Here is a 20,768-nt window from a genome sequence, read left to right on the forward strand (position 1 = left end):
AGCATCCTTTGGGTATATTCCCAATAGTGTTATTACTGGGTCTTGAGGAAGGTTGTTTCCTAATATTCTGAGAAATTGCCACACTGACATCCAAAGGAGCTGTACCAGCTTGCACTCCCACCAGCAATTCAGGAGTGTTCCCTTTACCCCACAACCTCTCCAGCATAAGTTGTCAACAGTGTTTTTGATCTTGGCCATTTTTACAGGTGTAAAATGGAATCTCAGAGTTGTTTTGATTTGCATTTCTCTGATGATTAAAGATGTTAAACATTTCCTTAGGTTTCTTTCAGTCATTTTAGATTCCTCTGTTGAGAGTTCTCTATTTAGGTCTGTAGTCCATTTATTTTTATTGGATTACGTGTTCTTTTGGTGACCAATTTCTTCAGTTCTTTGTGTTTTTTGGAGATCAGACCTCTGTCTGATGTGGTGTTAGTGAAGATCTTTTCCCATTCTGTAGGCTGTCATTTTGTTTTGTTGACCTTGTCCTTTGCTTTACAGAAGCATTTCAGTTTCAGGAGGTCTCATTTATTAATTGTTTCTGTCAGTGTCTGTGATGCTGGACTTATATTTTGGAAGTGGTCTTCAATGCCAGAACCCAGTATTTATGTAACATATTTTCCATTTAAGTTTCAATTTCTTCTCATGCTAAAAAAAAAAAATTTTAAGACAGAATCTATTATTGTAGTCTAAGGTGATCTGAAACTCACTATAGAGCTCAGGCTATCCTCAAACTCATATCAATTCTCCTGCCTCAGAATACCAAGTGCTACATACTAAAGTTGGATGGATGAGCCTCTATGGTGGTCTGAATGGGAGTGACCTCGACAGGCTCATGTGTTTGTATGCTGGGACCAAGTTAATGACTGTTTGGAAGAATGAAAACATGTGGGCTTGTTGGAGGAAGTGCGTCACAAGAGTCAACTTTGAGGTTTCAACATCCCATGCCAGGTCCTGTGTCACTCTCTCAGCCTGATGCCTCTGGATCAGGATGTAAAGCTCTCTGCTATTGCTCCAAGGTCATGCCTGTCTGCTTTCTATCATGATGATCATGACTCCTTCTCTGTAGCTGTAAGCCAGTCCCATTTACATGCTTTCTATTTGCTTAAGAATTGCTGTGTTAATGGTGTCTCTTCACAGCAATTAAGCCCTGTCTTCTTTTATTCACCAGAATAAAAAAAGTAAAACAATTCAAAGAAAAAATTCTCTTGCCAATAAACACTGAAATCACAATATAGTTGTGTATGACTTTTCCTTTCCTAATTGAAGTTATAAAATGATTTGCAATACGAGCACATTTCATGGCAAATAAAATAAGTGTGGGATTGGTGTTTAGTATCTTGTTTAGACAGTTTCAATGGAAATTTATATAACAAGTTTACTATAAGTATGACTTCTGTCAATATGTCCTATAAGAACTGAACATAGCAGACAATGCGGACTACTGAGAACTCAAGAACAATGGCAATGGGGTTTTGATCCTACTGCACATACTGGCTTTGTGGGAGCCTAGGCAGTTTGGATGCTCACCTTACTAGACCTGGATGGAGGTGGGTGGTCCTTGGACTTCCCACAGGGCAGGGAACCCTGATTGCTCTTTGGGCTGACGAGGGAGGGGGACTTGATTGGAGGCGGCGACGGGGAAGAGACAGTAATCTTTAATAAATAAATAAATTTTAAAAAAAGGAAAAAAAAGAACTTTCAAGGCAAGATGCACTAGAACCACAGACCAGCCTTCTAGAATCCTCCCATGATTCTCTTAGTCTATACACAGGCGTGTGCTGTTCTGTTTTCAGTGCAAGATATTTTTTATAGTTTAAATTGTTTATGCTTCCAACAAATAAAAGTTAGTGAGTTAGATAGAAACAACGTGTAGAAGGCAAAAAGAAATGAATCCTAACTTCTTAATTTAGTTTAGACTCCTCAGGCCATTTTGAGAATGACAAGACTCGGCTAATTCATCTGTGAATGAGAAACCTAAGACAGTGATCGGGTGGAAGAGGTAATAGAGGAAAAGGTGCATAGCCACCATAGGGTCTGTGAATGCATAGATTTTACCCTGACTCAACTCTGAAGGTGCTGTGAGAAGCTAACGTGTGCATCTCTCAGTTTTCAGGTGGAGGAGTGAGGGAGCAGGGATAACCGGGCACCAGTTCCTTAACCATCCCCATCGTCATGGTTGAGCATTGATTCCCAGCATTTCTCTCTCAATGTGTGGCATCTGAGTTTGTCTCAAAAGCAAAAGAGCCACATAGACGTGATGAGAAGCCACAGGTAAGGGCAGAGTTTCCTGAAGAGGATCTTCGTGTATGGAACCAGGACGTGATTGCAGGTTGAGCTCAGGATGCAAACTGTGATGACATGATCTGAGGGGGCTAGATCACTAATGAGAACCCTGGGGGCTGTGCTGTGTTTGGAGCAGGAGGCATTGAGCAGAAGGTAAAGTCAAGCTTCCAAGAGACAATTGCACTCCATCCAGACACAGAGCAATGGCCTCTCAGACAAGTCAAACATCTATCTAGAACATCCTCACAAATTCAGTCAAATAGAAGATTCTCTATTCTGTCACTCACAATAAGTTATGATCTATGTGCATATTGCTTCCTTACCACATGTGCTGAATGAAGTACAAGAACTTCACATACCAAAGCACAAAACAGACAAAAAATAATTTTTAACTTTTTTGAAATAACCAAGGAGATGACTAAAGTTAAAATGATTAAATACAATCTATGCTTTAAAAACATTAAACAGCACATGTCCCTTCTACCCTCCCAGTGACTTCCTGGAGCATAGAAATATGTTATCCAGGTAGGGTACACACACACACACACACACACACACACACACACACATAGAGTTGTAGACTCAGGAATATATAAAATTATGCCCACATGCTTCTTTCTAGTTCAGATTCTGGTATTCCTCCTGCCACCTCTAAAGAGTCAATAAGTCAGGGCTGGTATATTCTAAGTTCCCTAATCAAACAATTCCATTCAGTATTTCAGTACTGTAGTCATGAACCTCAGAAACAATGGGATGTTTAAAAGAGATGAAATTTTATAGAGAATGAAACAGAGAGAGACTATTTTACATCAATTATTTCCTTGTAACTCACTGTTAATTTCAGCTCAAATGAGTGTTTTCACTCAGAAACTTCAGAAACTAACTTTATTTTAACTTGAATACTTCCAGCAATATAGTGAACCAAATGGTCAACCCACTAAATTAACAAAAGCAAATAAACAAGACAATGAACATGTTTCTAGTGTCTTAATCAAGCTTTTTTGCATCCTTGTTTATCTTCCTTATACCAAAAACTGATGAAAGGGAGTGTGTGCAATAGTCTTACTGAAAGTAGAGACTGATTCAAGTCAGCGGTCTTATATAGAGTAAGCAATACAGAAGATGTTCTTCTAGCCAAACATCTCCTCTAATAGTTTGTTGTTTACTTTTTTCTAATCGACAATGTCTGTATAGATAATATGTTGTTAAATATATACCTTGATCCAAATTTCAGTTCTGAACAAACGTAAGCCAAGGAATTCTTTCAGCTAGTTGCAAACAATGACTTCTGTGTGGTTTTGAAAAGTTTTCCCATGCATTAACTTTTGATCCAACCAATAATCCTGTGTGGAAAGTAGAAGACTAACCATAAAAATTATTTTTTGAAGACTTTTTATGTAAGGCGATTTTAAAGCATGCGTTTATGGTCACACAGCACATGGATTGATGAAAAGGAAAACAAAGAATTTAAACCCTATTCTTTCTCAAATCTACCACTTCAATATTCTATTAAATTTTTTTAACAAAGCAAAATTACATGTAACAAAACAGTTATAAAGCGAGAATTTTAGTTAAAATATTTATATCCACTTTATTTTTTATTATAACTAAAGAAACTATATCTATTTTTCAACTCCATCAAAGTCTCTAGAAGGATATAATATTACCTAAATAAACAGAAAGTGCATTGTTAGCAACTTCCAAAACTCTAGAATTGACAGAGACATATCCCTGCCTGTGTCTTACAGAATGTCTGGCAGACTCTTTCATGAAGCAAGAACCTTGAAGAACCATCTCACCTTCTTTAGGCAACTTCAGCAGTCATTTTTCTGTGGGTCCTGCATGTCCATTTCAAACAGCATAACATAAAGCAGTAGAGGAAAGAGTAGTTTCTTGCCTAAATAACTAGCATTTGAGTTTTCCCTACCTTGCTCTTCTCTGCCCTATCACAGGCTAAGGAGGCTATTTTATTTATTAACTAATAAAAGTAACAATATACAGAAGGGCTTTCCACTCCATTAATCCAGGCAGTATCCATGGGTCAGCTCTCGAACTTTGTAGCCAGGTAATAATTGGCCATTGAAGAAGCTGATAAAGACTGGATTTTCTTTCTTTCTTTTTTTCTTTTCTTTTTTTTAAGATTAAGTAACTCTGCTGAGAACACTAACAAAGGCTTTTAGTGACAGAGGTTAGCATCTTGCTGGAAAAGCCATTTTCTTCTCAAATATTATTTCATAGCATAGTCATGGTGTTTAAGTTTGATTGATTTTTAATGAAAGCTACAGAGTACTTTAGTTCTGAGTAACTTTTGATTTGCCTAATTTTCTCTACATTTACTGAAGTCAAAGAGGGCTCGGTTTCCATAGTGTAGTATTTATCATGTTCCCTAATGAAAGGGTATGAAGAGGAAATAATAGAAAACAAACCAAGAATTTTAATAGAAGAATTATAAAACCATAACTCTTTAAGTCAGAGGAAGGGGTAATAGCAGTATGACTGGGAGCTTCAGGGGAGAGAAAGTAGGACAGAAAGAAACACTAATGTGCACAAGGCCAGTGTGAAGAGTGTGGTCCCCAGCACTGCATCTCATGGACAACCCCTTTGCAGAAGCACCCCTCATTCTTTCACCATTGACCTACAAGAGCTGTAGGAAAGGCACAAATCTTTCTGCTCTATTCATTTCACATTGATCCTGTTTTTCGGCAATGAACTGATTTTTAGTACAGAAAAGTCAAAATTTTCCTTGTCTTTCTCAAATTCCAGCACAATCATTTTAAAAAGCTTAGACAGTTATTTACAGACTCACTTCATAGTTCCCAGCAGACAGGGAGAAGTCCAGTGTGGAAGATAAACAGATACAACATGTTATTGTGCTATTATTCTAGACATCTGATCATGTTCATGAATATTTGAACAGAATGAAGTTATGTGTATATGCCATTTAAACTATAGAATGTTGTTCACATCCTAATCATTCAAAAAAAACTACAGTGGTTAATTAAAAACAAATTTTGATTGTGGGACAAAGGCATTTTGTATAAAGCGAGCTGTTGAATCCCAATACCCTAAATGAGAGCTATGAGGGAGCAGCATATTTCAAGTCAACACTGTTGCAAAAGTCCATCATTTCATGCACTGTTTAATGTGGATCAATGAATCCTCAGTACCTATAACACAGTCAATTTTCAATAAATGTTTATTGAACATCTATCTAGCATACCAAGGAGAAAAGGTGTATTTTGTCTATCCAGAAATGTATTACTAATACATCCTCAAATTTGACTGGAGTTATAGATTTAAAGATTTTGAAAACATCTTTCAAAACTGAGAAATTTCTATATTTTCATAAAAGATATTCAAAACATTTTAGTGAATTATTCAAAATATTATGAGCTATCATTTTTAAACTGGAATTTTTTTTATTCTTATATAAGATGAAAGATCAAAACTTCAGAAACTGCTAAGAAATTTAGTCCAAATACAGGAGGAGAAAAGGAAGGAGGGCACACAATTGATATCTCCTGGGAAATAGAAAATCGGTTTTCTCCAATTCATTGGATAAATCAATCACACCTAGGGCAGGACTCATATCCAGAAATAGTTGACCATCACAAAATGTACTCCATGTTTTTGTTTATTTACTTAATATTTTAATTTTTAAGACCATAAATTATTAGAACATTTCTCCCATCCTTCTTCTCCCTCAAAGCCCTTTCTATTCCTCTCCTTCAAATTCATGGTCTTTTATTTACTAATTGTTGCATGCATATATACGTCTGTGTGTGTGAGTGTCATATATATATATATAGAGAGAGAGAGAGAGAGAGAGAGAGAGAGAGAAAGGAAGGAAGGAAGGAAAAAAGAAAGAAAGAAAGAAAGAAAGAAAGAAAGAAAGAAACTGAGAGAGATAGAGGAAGAGAGAGAGAGACTTTCTCTGTGTAGTCCTGTCTGTCCTGGAACTCTCACTGTAAACCAGGCTGAACTCAGACTCAGAGATCAACCGGCCTCTGCCTTCCAAGCGCTGGGATTAAACGTGTGAGTCACCACTGCCTGCTTATATTCTTAACTATAACCTAAGCAGTCCATATGAAATGTTTTCAGAACTAGCTGAATTGGACAACCAGTTGGTTTTCTGTGTGCTTTTTGTTTTGTTCTGCTATATTTTTTTGCCTTGTTGGTTTTCTTTTTATTAGTTTGTTTTAATTTTTGTTGGATTTGGGGATTTTTATGTTTTGAAGAGAAAGATGTTAACTCCATTATTTCTTTGCTTAGTTTCTGTCTGGGAGACCTGTCTATTGGTGAGAGTGGGATATTGACATCTCCCACTATCAACTTGTGAGATTCAATACATTACTTAAGCTTTAGTAATGTTTCTTTTACAAATGTGGATGCCCTTCTTTTTGGCACCAAGGGATTAGATGTTGAGAATTGAAATGTCATCTTTATGAATTTTTCCTTTGATGAGTATTAGCTATCCTTCATCTCTTTTGGTTAATCTTGACTTGAAGTCTATTTTGTTAGATATTAGAATAGCTACACCAGCTTGTTTCTTGGAACCATTTGCTTACAAAAATCTTTTTCCAACCTTTTACTCTGAAGTAATGTCTAGCATTGATGTTGAGATGTGTTTCTTGTATGCAGTAAAAGGACGGATCTCATCATTTTCACATTTATTTTGTTAGTCTGTGTCTTCTTTTTTGTTTGTTTGTTTTTCAAGGCAGGGTTTCTCTGTAGGTCTGGAGCCTGTCCTGGAAATAGCTCTTATAGACCAGGCTGTCCTTGAACTCACAGAGATCTACCTGTCTCTGCCTCCCAAGTGCTTGGATTAAAGGCGTGTGCTACCACTGCCCTGCTATCCCACGTCTTCTTATTGGGGAATTTAGTCCATTGACACTGACAGAGATATCATTGATGGTTACTAATTCCTGTTATTTTGTTGTTGGTAGTGGTAGTGTGTGTGTTTCCATTGGTGTTATGCTGATGTGAGATTGTGTATTGCCTGTGTTTCAAGCATGTGTTTATCCTTTTTTGGATGGGGTTTTCCTTCTAATACCATCTTCAGGGATGGTAGATATGTGGATAGATATTGTTTAAATTTGACTTTATTATGGAATATCATGTTTTCTCCATCTATGATGGTTGAAAGTTTTTCTGGGTACAGTAGTCTACCCTAGCATCTGTGGTCTCTTAGAGTCTGCAACATATCTGTCCATGTCTTTCTGGCTATTAGAGCCTCCTTTGAGAAGTCATACGTAATTCTAATAGCTTTACTTTTATTTATTACTTGTTCTTTTTTTCTCTTCTAGCTTTTAATATTTTTTGTTCTGTGTGTTCAACGTTTTGATTACTATGTGTCAAGGTGATTTTCTTTTCTGGTCCAATATGTTTGTTGTTCTGCAAGCTTCTTGTACTTTTATTATAGCCATGTCCATCTTTAGGTTAGGAAATTTTTCTTGTATGATTTTGTTAAAAATATTTTCATGACCTTCCAGGTGGGAACCTTCTCCTTCTTCTATTCTTACTATTCTTAGGTTTCATCTTTTCATAATGTTCCAGATTTCCTGGATATTTTGTGTCAGGAATTTCCTTGAAAAATGTATCTATTTCTAATTTTTAACTTTCTTTTTATTTATTCTTTCTGAGTTTCACATCATGCATCTTGATCCCATTCATCTCCACATCCCTTCATATCCACCTTCTTCTCAACTACCCTCCCCCCCAAAATAAAATAAAATTTAAGAGAAAAACTTAAAAAAGAGAAATCTCTCTAGGGAAGCTGTAGGGTGATATAGAGAGACACACAGCATACCCTTTGGTCCACTTTACTTATAAGTGTTCATTGTAAAAAGTTATTGGTCTGGTTCAAGGATTCTGGTCTCTGCTACACCATCAATACTGGGCAATCAGGAGGGGCTTCTTGTAGGCAGAGTTTCTCTATGTCTCGGCAGTTGTTCCCAAATAACCATTAAGACAATTATTATTAATTATAAATTCTTAGCTGATAGCTCAGACTGATTACTAGTTAACTCTTACATTTTAAATTAACCCATATTTTTATCTACCCTCCGCCATGTGACTATACCTTCTTCCAACATGGCACATTCATCTTGCTTCTCTCTGATTCTCCTGTGACTCCCAAGACTCTGCCCTTCTTCCCAGTATTCTTTCTGCCCTGAAAAATTTTACCTAGCTATTGACCAATCAACTTTTTATTAACATTGAGAGCAACAATTTTCACAGTATACAGAAAGGTTATTCCACAGCAGCTCCCTTTGGATATCCTGTTGTTGCCCTGTGTCATGGAGACCTTGCAACTTTGGATCTGCAGGACATGACCCTTCACCTTCACGTGCCCCAGCAGATCATACGTGGGGTGGATGTTGAGGTGGATCAACTCATAACCCTGGGTTATGGGTTGGTTATGGGCCTGGGTACTTGATGGGTTGGGATGGTCGCACTGCCCCTGTCCCGCCATCACCACTAGAGGGAGCTCTCTTGCACTGCCCTGACTAGTTCACCATATGCAGCGATGACTAAGGGGTCCTCTTGTTCTCTTGCCCTCAGAATCAGTTCTCCCACACCTACATGATCAGGGCCAGCTCTACTGTGTTGCCCAGGGGAGGTGCACGGGCCACTCTCCCGAGTGCTGCAGCTGGTGAGGGGCAGGGACAGCCTCTCCCATTCGTTTTTTTTTCCTAAACTTTATTTTATTTTTTATTCATTTTATTGAGCTGTACATTTTTCTTTGCTCCCCTCCCTACCTCTCCCCTCCCCTTCAACCCTCTCCCATGATCCCCATGCTCTCACTCTTATGACATCAGAGCCAGCTCTTCCACCTACCACAGGTGCTAGTGGGTTGTCTCTCCCTTGCCCATATACCATATGACAGATGAGAGGCATACCAGATCTCCCAAACTCATGGTCTTAGGAGGGTTTACTCAGACCCCTGTTAACAGGGTCAGCTCTATCATGCTTCCCAGACAAGGTGCAGGGACCAGTTTCCTGAGGGCTGCAACTGGAAAAGGGAGGGGGGATCTGCTCCCTCATCTGCCAAAGGTGACAGAGGCAAGAGGAGAGGGCATCGTTTCATCGCCCTCATCACCACACCACAGACGAGGGTGGTGGTACCAGCGATCCGACTTTCATACCTCAGGGTCAGCTCATCTGTGTCCTTGTCTACAGGGTCAGCTCTACTGTGTTGCCCAGGTGAGGCACAGGGCTCATTCTCCCTAGTGCTACAGTGGTAAGGGGGAGGACCAGCCGACCCTCCCTCAGTCAGTGAGGGGTGGGGTCAACTCTGCAGCCCTTTCCCTCATAAGTATTTCCTTCAGTGAAATCAGGAGCCACAGATGTTAACACAGAGCCTGGCTGTCACAAAACCATGCACCCAGATATGGGCCTGGCAGCAGCCCAGGCTCAGACATCACTATGGCTTGACTGCCACCAACTTCTGCCCACTCATCACCTCTTTCACCTCTTCAGATCTGCCTCTGTCCACAGGACATGAACCATTCCATCTCTCTCCCTCCCACACTGCACTGATGTTTAGGCATCTGGATTTGGAGTGAATATAGTTCTAGGTGCTGATGTTGGGTTTGTCTTTGTAGGATGGGTGTTTTCTTTCTTGGTTTCTGTTTCCTTTCCAGTCTTCTGGGGCCTGAAATTCTATTCCCTGATCTGGCTGGGGGTCCTCTGGGGTTCAGAATGCTTGCCTGACTTCTGGTGGGGTAGAATGCTTCTGCCTGGTTTTCAGGGAGCTGCTCTGACCTCTGATGGGGTAGAAGATTTCCACAGGCTATGAAGGCTTGGATACAGTGGTGAGGAGATGAGGGGTGGTTTGAGTTATGCTCAGTGAGTGTGGGAAAAGTGGGGGCAGTTATACCTGTGTTTCAGGATGCTGATCTGGCCTCTGCTGGGATAGGAGGCTTCTGTCATAGTTGTGGGGCTGGGATATGGTCAAGACAAGGTGTCTTAGATCACAGGTAGGAGATATCCAAATGAGGGACTTGGTGGAAAAAATTGGCAGGGTTGCTGAAGCTGAACATAAGCATAACCAGTTAGTCATAGTTAGTCATAACGATCTCCTGAAGCAAAGGCACAATCAATCGCAAGGTAATCATAACAAGGTGCTCATAGAAATCTTTTCAAACAAATGTAGGGCTGCAAGATGGTTATAATAACTTTTAAAAACAAAGACATGATTGCCATTTCCTGGAACAGGCAGTACAGAACCATTTGCAGTTAAGGTTGCAGGTGGGTTTTAGCCCATTCTTTGAGAAACGGAGGTTTAAACATAAACAGGAAGGAGCCTAGTCTGTCTTTTAAGCCTATGATGGAGAAAAGCTTCATCTACAAGTTCCTCCCCTAACAACGGAAATAAATTTGGTCCAAGTTGAGAAAATATGGGAATTGGGTCAGTAAATGTGGCTGAAACACGGTATTTGTCCAGATATTAGTGTTCAGACTAGTGCTCAGTATAAAAAGAGTTCTGTTAGCCTAGGGTCAGAGTAAAATAAGTCCATATCCTTAATGTAGGACATGGCAAAATTTTGAATGTTAGATTTCTGAGACAGTTTAAGGAGACAGGAGGTAGAAAAGGAGACGTGCCTGCCTTTGGCAGATGGAGCCATGCTTGTTGGTGCACGCAGGGAGGGGCATACTCTCAGCCGTGGAGGCGGTTAAGATTGTGTGAAAAGATGGCTGTGACCCTTTACAGGATCGGAAATGTCTGTGACATGGAGCTTACAATTTTTCCACACAGTTCCTCTCTGCTGGAGTCGCCCAAGGTGAGACAGGCTGTCTCAGCAAGTAACTGAAAGAGGTTGAGCAAGACAATCAGTAATCTTGCATAAATGCTGCTCTACAGGGAAGGCACTCCGTCACTCAGATGGGATGATAATGGGATGCAGTGGAGACAAGGTAAGTAAGAAGAAGCAGGAATCCCAGGATGTGCGTGTTCCCAGTGCAATGGTGGCCGACCTAGACACACACAGGGGTAGACAATCAACAGGAATTAACGAGACTGAGGCAGTCTGCTTAGCAACTCTAATGTCCATTAAATTTTAGTAAAGGTTAATCAGACATTTGAAAAGACTAAGCATAGTGTTCAGTAGCCAGTGTGGTAAGAGAAGATGCATCGTCAAAGGGGCACCCATGAGAATTAGCTGGCTGTCAATGATGCCGTCCCCACAAGGAAAAAAACCTTTGGCATCTCGACAGTGCCAGCCTGACATGTGCGGCCTGGGGAACAGATCTGGGGGAAAGGTTTCCTTAGAAGAGTCCTCGAGAAGACCCAATTCCTCCCCAGGAAAGAGTGAAGTGAGGCGTTTCCTGTGATAGCTTCTGAGCTGTACATCATCATCAAGCTTCCGGTCTCCCCGTCTCTGTGATCTCCAGTGCTCCCCAGAATGGCCCCCCAGAGCCCACAGATGGACCAGAGAAAAGGGACACTTCAAATCCCGAGGGAATGTTATTATTTATAGGCTAGCTAATCGCCAGATGTTGGCATTAATTAAAACCTTGTTATTCTTTTGCGATTGGGAGTAATTGGAGTTCATAAGCATCATAGTGTACTCCTACGGGCTAGTCCACAGTCACGTCTTTCTGGTAGCAGTGATTGCTGCTTCATTAATTCATCAGCCATATGAACCTTTGCAGGGCTCCATGTGGCAGCGCTGTCCCACATCACTCACTGAGGGATGAAGCAAATGAGTTTTCAAAACAAATGTTTAAAAGAGACTAACATGGGAGCAAATATTTATCTTCCGTTAAAGAAGACTGAGAATATGAGGAGCTATTGTGTATTTACTGTTATACCAGCCCTTCTGCTAGATAGCAAGACCTCTGTATGTTCAGCAGTGCAAGCCCTATTTTTAAAAAGAGGAACACAGTTCAAGGCATGTTAGCTAGGTCATCAGTCTAGTAGTTCACAGCTGACAAGGTGCTGAAGTAAAGGTTATGACCCAGGTTTACTCGATGCCACACTATTGCTGTGGCTCTGCCTTGTGCGTGGTATACACTCTAGGCCTTGAGTCTCTGACTCTGTTTATATTAATTACATAAATCACCATTCAAGTAATAACTCTTACCTATTCATACTTCGGCCAGATTTCCTTAGCTTCCTGAATATCTATCGAGTCTCTAGTATTCTATAATAAAATGAGAACTGATGATTTCTTTATTACATCTTATATTTCAGCAGACCTGCTCAAACTGCCACCTCCTTTATCACACTCAAAGGCATATCCAAGTCATGCTATTTAGCCTCCTGATGTTTAATGCATGACTATTCCAAACCATACACACCTGTCTGTCTGTCTATCTATCTATATCTATCTATCTATCTATCTATCTATCTATCTCTATCTATCTATCTCTATCTATCTCTATCTATCTCTATCTATCTATCTATCTATCTGCCTCTATCTACTTATCTATCTGTCTGTCTATTATCTACCTATCTGTCATCTCTCTACCCCCACACAAGCCTGAATATGTGAGTGCAGTTGAGGATTTTTTTTCCACTCAGTGTGTAAGCTCACAATAACAATAAAACTATCCCTAGACATCTGGGCTTCCAAAGTACTTAGGTAACGGTAAGTATATTCACATTGTGTGTGAATGACAAGGTTAGACGTTAATTCCATTAAGGAGTTTCAGTTCCCAAATCTTAAAATGAAGGTCAAATTCTCTGTAACTTGACAGAAAAATAATAGATTCTATAGCACAGTTGACTCACCATGCAATATCAGTGGATTAGTGTGAAAGAAATTCATCTGCTTTTATTGTAACTGTCAATCATTGAGATCATTCTAGTTTTTCTGTACTTAAACCATCTTTATGATCTTCCTAGTTCTCTGGGTTTCAAACCTGAGTGACAGAATAATAATCTCAGAAACAATCTACAAATATTGTGATACCAAAGCTCTGGCATAGGGTTCCAAAACTGTATTTGATCCGAAAACCTACAAAGACTCATGTACTTCCTCCTGTGGTTTAGAGTAATGCCTCATGAAATCCATACATTTCCCCTTATTTTTCTATTACAAAAATTAACCAATAATTATTTTGTGAACATTTGCTCAAACTGTAGGAAAATAACAATAAATACAGTAAATGAAAGAACTCCTTCATGAAATCCACATAGAGATGTGCCCAGGAGAGTCTGCTTGTCACGCCAACAATGGACAGCAGCAGGGGCATCGATGTTATTGGCAAAGTCCATGACAACAGGCAAAAACAAACGCTTTCTACTCAGCCTTCCTCACATCCAGACTGCCAAGGCTTCTGGGAGGTAGGAAGTGCTTATCACACTTTGGATGGGTCATTTCAAATAACCTAATCAGGAAAATCCTGACTGGCAAGCAAGAGACAAATAGTCTGGACAATTCCTGACAGCCCCAGATATTTCTCTCTTGGATGATTCGAGACCTGTCTGTTGACACTCAGTATTGACCCCCACAGGAATTATTTTGTTCCCATTTTTTTGCCATCATGTTCATGTTTTTAGTGGGTTTTTTTATTTAATTAGTGCAATTAATAAAATCTAAGGGTCAGAAGTTGAGGTAAAACCTGAAGAAACAAAAAGGAAAACAGCCAGCCACTGGTTCTTACCTCGACTTCAGTCTGAAAACGACGACCCTGCCTCCAGGAATCTCAGGAGACTGCATCTGAGAGTTGCCTTCCCCCATTTTATATCCCTCTCTAGGACTGGGATTAAAGGTATGCATCACCATCATTAAAGGCATGCACCGTTCCGTTTCTATAGCAACTAGTGTTTAACTGGGATTAAAAGTGTGTGCCATTATGGATCCCGAGATTAAAGGTGTGTGTTACCATAATCTGATCTGTAAGGATAACCAGTGGGACTGTTTTATTGTCAGATCTTCAGATAGTCTTTATTTATTAAGATACAGTTGAAATGTCACTACAAATAACTAATTATGGCTTGTCCAGCCCTAGTGTATTCATTGTGTACATATATATGTGTGTGTACACACACACACACACACACACACACACGATTTCAGGATTGACCTGTAGATATGGATATCCAATTAAGTGGCTCATTCCTGAGGAAGACTAATTTTCCTTCTCTTCACGGTTCTTAGTTGCCTATAGTTCTTTGTCTTAGGTGGAGCCCTGTGAAACTTCTTTCTTCCACATTAGCATGTCTATTGTTACAGTCAATATTTGTTTTGTTTGTTTGTTTGTTTTTAGCTTGTCATATTGTGGTATCATGGATGTAACCACATCATTTTTAGGAGCTACAATCTCACAGTAGACTTCCTGTTCCTATGGGCCTTCATTTTTTCTGCCTCACATATTTTTCTGTGTTTCCTGACCTTTAGGCTCAGGAGTTATGTTATAGATGCGTCTACTGAAGACAAGCACTCCAAAATCAGTTGTTTTCTGCATTTTGTTCAGTTTTGGTTTCAGTGATGATTTGCAGCTACAGCAAAGAGAAGCTTCTTTGACTAGGATGAGAGTTACACCTTACTATGGATACACAGACAAATATTTAGTGCACTTAGGAGTTATTTAGATAAGAATTTTTTTAGATAAGAATTTTTATTAAAATATTTTTTCACACAGTACATTCTAATCACTCTTTTCCCTCCTTCATATCCCATATCCTCCCCACCTGCCCAACTCCATGCCTTCTTTCTCACTCTCTTTCTAAAACAAACAGGACACACACGCACACACATACACAAAGAATAAAATAAAGCAAACAAACAGAAAAAATAGAAAGCATGACATATGTATGTATATCTGCATGCATGCTTGTATGTGTGTATATACACACGTATGCACTATAAACACACAAAATCAGGAACCATAATAGATAAGCAGAGGACAAGTAATGCCAAAAACGGCCATAGAATTATGAGACGGAGTATCTCCAAAAACACCATTGAATTCATTTAGTGTTGGCCTTCTACTTCTTCTGCTTCTCTTAAGTGTGGTTTGCATACCCTATGGAATTCCCTTGAAGAAAATTAAATGTTCGTTTTCAAGTGGTTGTAATTGGAAATCGATTCTGGCTTAGAGATTGGGGATCCTGTCCACTTCCCATCTCAAAGCTGGAACTTCTTCTTGCTTAGACCTGTGCAGGCCCGGTGTATCCCGCTACAGTCTCTGTTAGTTCCTATGTGGGTCAGTTCTGTTGTGGCTAGAAGGCCCTCTTGTCCATCCAAGTGGATCTCACAGTCTTTCAGGCTTTTCTTCTGCAAAGTTTTCTGAGCCTAAGTGGAAGGAATTGATGGAGACATCGAATTTAGGACTTAGTGTTCTATGGATTCTCACTCTCTGTACACTGTCCAGTTGTGGGCCTGTGTTTTTTAGCATCTATGGCAGGAGAAAGTACCTCTGATATGGTTGGGCAAGACACCATGAGGACAGCAGAATATTATTGTTCAGGGTCATTTTATTGTCATGTTCTTTCATCAGAGCAGTAGTGTTTGCTTTTCCCATAGGTCCATGAACTGCCTTGTCTCAGTTTTTGGCCACCAGAACAGTATCAGGCATGGATTCGTCTCTTGGAGTATATCTTGAAATGCCTAGATTTTTGTAACATTCTTAGTACAAAGAACTCTCTCTTTCCTTCTTTCCAGCATCTTATATCTTGTTCCCCTCCTCACCAGAGCATCAGACAAACTCTACTTCCAGTAGAAGTGCATCACCTTTCCTCTACTCCACATCCCTCTAAGAAAAGCAATCCATCTGTCTCCATGACAACTATACAGGAGATTGCTCCTGTGTCTTTTCTCTTTTTAGATACGAAGAATGAGAGAGGAGATTTACAAAACATACTCATACGTTGGAAAAAAGAAGACTGTGAGCCCCTTCAAAAGAAAAATATGTGTGTGCACACACTGGAGTTACCTGCTCATGTGTATCAAAAGAGAAAGTACCCACCCTTTGTGGTGGTTAATCATCATTATAACTTGATTTAGAACTACCTAGGGACACATCTCTGAGTATATTTGAAAGTGTATTTCCAGAGAGGTTTACTAAGGAGATTAACTAACCTGGATGTGGGTGGAAGCATCCCCAGAATAATGGAATGAATATGAGAGAGGGAGGGAGACAGAGGCAGAGAGACAGAGAGACAGAGAGACTTCATACCAAGTAAGACATCGGTTTCTACTTTCTAACTACAGACACAAAGTAGCCAATACCTTATGCTTCAGCCGCCATTCCTTCACTGCCATAAAAGACTCAAACTGAGCCAAAATAAGACTTGTTGAAAATTAAGGTACTTCTCAACAAATGTTTGATCATAGCACCTAGAAAATAATATATTCCTACAAAGTTTTTTAGGATGTTGAATGTGAACACAAATGTGGCCTTCTTTTAAACAAAAAACAAAATTCTGTTGAAGAGTTCTTATCTACTGTATACATATGTTTTTTACATTAAGTAGGTGTTTTTCCTGCTATAATTAAAGAGTTCTGGTAGTGAAGAGATTTAACTTCCTTTCTAAATTTTATAGATTTTCATCACATACTTAAATATAGGCAAATATAGATTGACTCTAGGTGAATATAGAACAGACATTTGGATACAGAGACAAAAATGTCAGTAGTTACTATTTTAATTTACAGTCTTACCAAAATGGCTCGCTCGTATTTAAGGGTAACTATTATTTTATTACAGATCTAGGTATACTACAAGCTCATCTAGCAGAGAATCTGAGAGTGACTTAGAGACCTCATTTTTCTTTGCAAGTCTGTCACGTAGAGCTGTGGTGATGAAATACTAAATAGTAAAAGGGGACTCCATTTTGATGTTGGTGTTAAGCATTGCTTCAATGAGTTAATGGTGATGACAGTTATGAGGTCAATATCTTTTCAAAGAAATGAATATTCATTTATACGAGATATTCAAATTTTAGGTAATATTAAAACTAATATTTTCTTTTCATCTCAAAAACAGCTGAAAATAATTTTGCAAAACATTTTAAAAGTGTGCTGCTTCTTATTAACACAAATTCTTAGCGTGAATTAATAATTCACAAACACTATCTATTTGGTGATATCACCAGCTCCTCATCAAGAAGGCACTTTATATGGTAGTTTTTTAGTATTTGGTTACAGAATTTGCTTAGCTCCAATTGGCATTGGCATTTACCTTTTTCTAAGTCACTTGTCAGAACTGCGTCTTCTCATTTTCAGAGCTCCTATCAGCGGCACTTCACACAGTGCTTTCCAGGCTCTGGCTATTTAATACCTTTTTGTTAAACATATAGAGTCTATTAATTTGGTGTTAATTTTGGAACTGGAATAATATTGCCTATATATTAATGCATCAGAAAATATTATAGTTGATGAGTTAAAGTACGGCCTGGGGTTATCACTTCTTTAATGGTAGAAGGAGATCTCAGATCTCAAGCTCAAGCCTTCTAACACTTAGCGCACTCTTCTTTTCCTTGAGTAAGGCTTTTGTGGGCTTCTTTGTTTTTATGGCACAGAGTCTGGAATTCAACCCTGGCAGTGTTAGATAAGTCTTACATTTGACCATTGTGCTGTACCTCCAATATTTTAATCAATGTTTTCTGGAAAAATAAACAGCTTTCTCCAAATACAAATTTAAATTTTGCTTCTTGAATTTGACTTCTGAATATCCTGAGTTGAAGAGTCTCAAAATAATTGGTGTCTTTTCTTACTTAGTATGACATCCTTCAGAATATGTTATACTCAATTGTTTTGATTTTTTTTCTCTTTTCCTTTGGTTGTCCTTTCACACAAACATCAGCTGCTGGCAATTTAAGTGTCTTAAACAATATGGTGTCAATAAATTTCATTCCTAGAAAAAAAAAGACCTGGATATTTATGGTGATGTCAATATTACAGTGACAGAATCAAATGGAGGGGCACTAGAAAGAGTTGACATTTGTTCCTCCCTAATCTTCTTGGTTCTACATGAAGAACAGCTCATGGCTACAAGGTATTCCTGATACATCAGATTAATAGTGTTTTAAAGATTTTTTAATATATGTCTGTGTATGTATTATGTGTGTGTAGGTGCCCAACGGTCAGAAGAGGGTATCAGATCCCCTAATGATGAAGCTACAAGGGGCTGTGAGATGTCTCATGTGGGTGCTGAGAACTGAACTGCTGTCCTATAGAAGAGCAATAAAGGCACTTAATCACTGAGCCATCACACCAGGCCCAAGATGAATAGTTAAATCACCTTATATTTATATGAAATACAACAGTACAGAAAGAACCTAATGCTTGGAAGCAAATAGAGGGTTGAATAAATCAGGGCTGAATATGAGCTGATTTTGTCAGTCCCTTATTTCCTTGGAAACCATGCAAATTCCATGCAGCGCTCTTACAAAAACATGCCTTGAATACAAGTTTATATATTTCACAGCCTGAGATTTTAATCTTATCCCCATGTTTTATTTTCCCTCACGCATGGTGCAAGAGAATTGTCTGTATTCTGTCAATCATACTTTAAATAAATGCTGATTGGCCAGGCAGGAAAGATAGGAGGAAAAACCAGACAGGAAGTAGAAATGATGTAAAGAGAACAGGAGAATTCTGGGAAGGAGGAAGTCGATTCCTCCCACTCCTGCCCAGACCACCAAAGCTGCAGGATGTGATCTGCCCCACTGAAAAAAGGTACTGAGCCACATGGCTAACATAGATCAGAAAAATAGGTTAATCAAGATGTGAGAGTTAGCCAGTGAGAGGCTAGAGCTAACACAAACAAGCAGACCGCTCATGTTACACATTCATAGAACTTTGGCATGCATACTTTAGAAGCCTAAATTTAGATCATATTTTCACCTTGAAATATTTATAATAATGGAGTTATAGGTATTATATTTATTGCTCATTTTAGTCAGTTATTACAGGAATCATGCAGCATATTTTAACAATTCATTGAGAAGAATTTCAAAGAATAACTTGGTTGGTGTGTTCCCTTGAGGTCTTCCTATTCAGAACACTATATTCCTTATTCCTACTTTCTTTCATTTTTTTTTTTGCTTTCTATTTTATTTTCTTTCTTTTTTTAATTTATTTATTTATTAAGGATTTCTGCCTCCTCCCCGCAACCGCTTCCCATTTCCCTCCCCCTCCCTCAATCAAGTCCCCCTCCCTCATCTGCTCGAAGAGCAATCAGGGTTCCCTGACCTGTGGGAAGCCCAAGGACCGCCCACCTCTATCCAGGTTCCTACTTTCTTAGTCATAGTTTTTCCTATTTCCTCCAGTCAGACTAGTCAATACTCTAAGAACCAACTAAATCTCACTTTGATATTTTGTTATCTCTCCCTTTTCTAAATATCCTTTATATTTGCCTACTTACTCTTGCTGTTTCAGCTGTCACAAGTATGCCAATTAATTCTCTACAACTGCAAATATTTATTATTATCTTTGTCCAAGAGAATCATGGTCTCTTGTGGTCCCTAATACCTACAATATAAACCAGTCTTAAAACCAGCCAAATGCCCTCGTTTCCTGTCTGAGAATCAGCATGTAGAACCCTCAGGTACTTTTCCAGCCCATGTCTGCCTGCATGCTGCCTTGCTCCCTGCCACGATGATAATAGACCGAGCCTCTGAAATTGTATTAGTTGAGCTTAATCGTTACAGAATCTTTGTTTGAGTACCAAGTAGCTTAAACTAATTAAAGATGCATAATGATCCCAGTCCACCAGAAGACTGTAGAGGAATTTTTTAAAGACTCTACCCCAACCTCAGCCTGAAAAAGAAAAGAAAACAAAACAAACATAAAAACAAATGCACACAAAAACAAACCCTGAAACAATAAGGGATCTTAAAGTGCTAAGAAAACTCACATAGTGGTAGAAGGAAGTCAGGTACCATTAAGACCCTGATGAGAAAACAGTAATGAGAGATGTCACATATGACTTGGATGCACCCAATACCAGCTTATGTTAAAACAAAAGATAAGATAATTGGAGACACCAAAGATGGACTCAATAAACTTTCAGATGAATTCTCCCCATCTCATAAGTCAAGATGAAAAGACATACCAAATGGAGATGTTGAAGAATATGAAAAAAATCAAAACTTTTGCTCATAAATCAAGTGGTAAAGTGGAAGAGACTCTAACACATGAATAAAAGAAACGAGCCATCTCCAGTTTCTCTGTTTCTGGGGAGACTACCTAGTCAAGTTAAAACATTTGGTTCTGTATATTAAGGAAAAAATATAATTGTTAAAGCCCAGACATGAACAGGAAAGACATTCTCTTTTGCCATACACTTGAATGAAAGGCTCCAAAGAATTCAAAAAGCAGTTTAAAAAGCTGCTCACCAAAGGTACTTGTTTTGGCTCTAACAAGTCAACTGGCAAACCAAGTAAGCCAAAAATTTCAAAGATATAACTAGAAAACTCAGTGTGGTGTGGTGTGATGGAACATCATATCAAAGCCAAATTAATCACATTTGGAATGATATTGGGACCCCAGGGCATATCAAAAACTGCTGTGGGAGCACATTTTGCT

The 20,768-nt window shown here is 38.9% G+C and overlaps 1 pseudogene; it reads left to right on the plus strand.

Moving 5' to 3' along the window:
* LOC121463269 overlaps positions 1–20,768 on the plus strand; it is a 35,854-nt pseudogene that overhangs the window by 14,089 nt on the left and 997 nt on the right.

The sequence above is a fragment of the Microtus oregoni genome, unplaced genomic scaffold (assembly GCF_018167655.1).
Source record: "Microtus oregoni isolate MIOR12 unplaced genomic scaffold, Mior012 000026F_ref0000081, whole genome shotgun sequence".
In the NCBI taxonomy this organism is placed as follows: Eukaryota; Metazoa; Chordata; class Mammalia; order Rodentia; family Cricetidae; genus Microtus; species Microtus oregoni.